Here is a 3,599-nt window from a genome sequence, read left to right as displayed (position 1 = left end):
ATATATATATATATTTAAATTAACATTTTTCTCATAAATAACAATCCTTTAGAAATTGACACTGCATGACATTCTGGTTCCAGAGACTACTACTCAGACATGAGTGCCAATGATTTTTAGATTAATTCTTTTCTATTAAAGGGAGAAAAAAATTAATTTAGAAACTTTCAGATAAATATTTGAAAAATCTTTGAAAGTTATTGTAATAAATACTTAAAATGCTATTCACACTAAGAGACATACATCCAAACATACCATAAATAGAGAAAAAAAATAATGTATTAATGGAATTTGGGAAAGTAAAATTCAGTAATATTAATTGAGTTTTTAGTAATTGTAATAATAGCTGATATTTGTTTAGTATCTACAATGTGCCAAGTATTATCCTCAGATTATATATATATATATATATCAGATATATACATATATATTTTTGTCATTGTTGTTGTTGTTATGTGCTTTGAGTCAGCCCTCACTCATAACGACCCCTACTTGGGTTTCTGAGGCAGTGTCACTACAGAAGTAGGATTACCCAACCTTCCTTCCGAGGAGTGGCTGGTGGGTTTGAACCGCCAGCCTTCTGGTTAGCAGTCAAGTGCCTTAGCCACTATGCTACCAGAGCTCCAATGTACAAGAAACAGATAACTTACTTAAGCCCATCAACAATGCTATTAGATGCACACTATGATCATTGCCATTACACAGATGCAGAAAATAAGATAGAAAATGAGTACGTAACTGCCTCTGTTACTCATATCTGAGCCTTTATATCTTTACATTTTAGACTACTTGTGTTAAAGTTCTGAGGTAATGAGAAAAAGGAGTTACTTTTCTAACTTGCCTGACAAGTGTAACTTTATCCATGTAAAATAACCTAAGGAATATAATAACCACAAATATTTGAATCAGTCCAAGAATTAAAAGACAATTCAAGGCATGCACTTTACAAACAGTGGGGAAACCACCCAGAGATGGTGGGAAGAAGAGAGAAATATTTTAGCTATGACTATTTGGAAATATATTTTTTTCTACCTGTTTTACTTCTTACTCAGTTTAATTTCTTGCATTAGGAAAGCACAGTTAGAGTTAATATTGTTTTCCAATTTGATACATATTATATACTTACAAGTAAAAACATGTACTGCGTTAGATAGTTCAATGTTCCGAGATACCCTTCACAGATGCAAAAACACAGAAGTTTCTAGGGTATCATTTTGCTGTTCATTGGATTTGAAATTCACAGTTTCTGACACATCTTTAAAATTCTGCAGTCTGATTATATGCATTTCTTCAACCATTTTTGGCTTGATGTATTTCAAAGCTAAAACTCTGAGGGAAGTTCAATAACATTTGAAGTCTGAGAATGATGCCTAAGGAAGTAATACATTGCCTTGAAGAAGAGTAAAGCATCCCTTAAGATGTTTTTTGCGAACAACTTCAAATAGAGTGTTCTAGTAGAATATGGTTGATCTTCAATTTATTTTCATTCAAGATAGACATATCTATTCCAAAACATACCTATGCCAGAGAGACTCCAAAGGGACAGGTTTTGAGCTTTGAAAAAAATACAATCTAATTCATCAGTGTGCATTGGCATACACACACACACATGCACACACACACACATTTAAATAAAAGTCACCAGAACACTAGTGTAGCTTTTTTTCTATCTCATACTTTTAAAAGGAAGCAAATTATTTTTTTTTTTTTAAATTGAAGATTATAGGAACATGAAGACATAGACATAATGGTACAGTGGCAAAATATTACCAAAAGGGTAGGGGATAGAACTGATCATTTAGAGGGGTGAAATGGAAGCAAAATCCTCAGGGGAGAACCAATTTCAGTTACAGGAAGTTAAAGACACCATGGCATATACCTCTTACAATATTTCCCTAAACAGTAGGAATTGAAAGAATTGTAACTCTAAATAGAGAATTAATTGGTAAATGACATATTAAATCCACATATCTCAGCATTGTGTATCTAATATGGTGATTACCAACATTGTCTGGAGAAGCAAAAAATGAAATTAAACAAAAGAAAGAAAAATAGTTTCTGAAAATCCATTTCTAATTAATCATATGGAAAATCACCTAAAGGTAATACAAGAAAGAGATGCTACAAACAGAAATAATTCTTAAATAATTCTCCTACTGTATTCACCACACATCTGACTAATCAACAATTGTGTTACCTGGGATATCTCAAATATGTCCTCATTTTTTCACCTATAAAATCTCAGTATATTCTAACTCATTTTGAATTTTGGCCTCCTTCACCAAAATGAACTCTGTAAAAGATAAATCTGAATAAATTGTCGTTCACCTTCTCCAGTTCACCACTACTCTCAGGATGAAAGTCATTACACAATCTGCTCTGGGCTAATTTCTCAATCTTACCTCAAGTTTTAGAAATCCTTTTTCAGTTCCTGGCATTGCTATTATCCGTACAAAGAAAACAATTACTAAAACACACCATGTTCTTTCAAACCTCTCTGTCCTTACCAATTTATTCTTCATTCTTGGAATTATCTTCCACTGTTTCTCATTTAGTGAATTTCTTCAAGTGCCCATTTAAATTTTATTCATAGTAGGAAACCACTTCCAGATAGATGAAACTGTCTTCTTCCAAAATATTTTTCTTTGTTTAATTCCCATCATTATTTTCTCTTTATATACTTTAGTGTTAGACACAAAGGAATTCAATAAATAAGTAAATAAGGACCTCCCATATTTTAAGCACTCTTCATGATCATAATGATGAATAAATAATAATTTAATAATCAGATTCAGAAAGATATTAGTTATAATAGTGCCTTATTAGATAACAATAGTACCTTTATAGAAAAAATTACCAGAGTTCCTGTGTTCCCTTCCCCAATTTCCTCTGACATTAGTTTAACATCTCATATACTTTAAAAAAGTAATGGTGAAACTAACACTGACACAGTAATAACTAATATAAAGATTTTATTCAAATTTCCCTAGGTTTCTCCACCAATATTTTTTTTTTCAGATCCAAGATTGAATCCGTGATCTCAAACTGCTTGTATTCAACATGTTACCTTCATCTTCTCCAATCTATGACAGTTTTTCAGTGTTTACTTGCCTTTCAGGATCTTGACACTTTTGAAGAGTACAAATTAAGTGTCTCAGAGAATATCCCTCACATTGGGTTTGTGAAATGTTTTCTCTTAATTAAACTGATGTAATGGATTTCTGAGAAGATTTCCACATTAATGATTTGCCCAAATCATTAATGACTTCATATCAGTTGGTACTTGGTGTCAATATGACTTATTACTGGTGACCTGGTTACTTAATCACTTGGTTAAAAGCCAGTTTGCTCCACTGTAAAGTTGTTATTTTTCCTTTTCCATGTTGTATTTAGTAGTAAGTTACTAAATTGAGCCCACTCAGAAGAAGGGATTAAGATCCACCTCCCAGAGGAAGAAGTATCAAAAAATCTGTGAGCGTGATGTTGTTGTTGTTGTTCTTAGGTGCCATCAAGTCAGACTCGACTCATAGAGACTCCTTCTTGGATTTCCAAGGCGGTATCACTACGGAAGTAGATTGCCCAATCTTCCTTCCGAGGAG

Source organism: Orycteropus afer, unplaced genomic scaffold, assembly GCF_000298275.1.
Source record: "Orycteropus afer afer isolate SDZICR_OR568_19922 unplaced genomic scaffold, OryAfe1.0 scaffold00025, whole genome shotgun sequence".
Lineage (NCBI taxonomy): Eukaryota > Metazoa > Chordata > Mammalia > Tubulidentata > Orycteropodidae > Orycteropus > Orycteropus afer.
Note: the sequence above shows the minus strand (reverse complement) of the source record.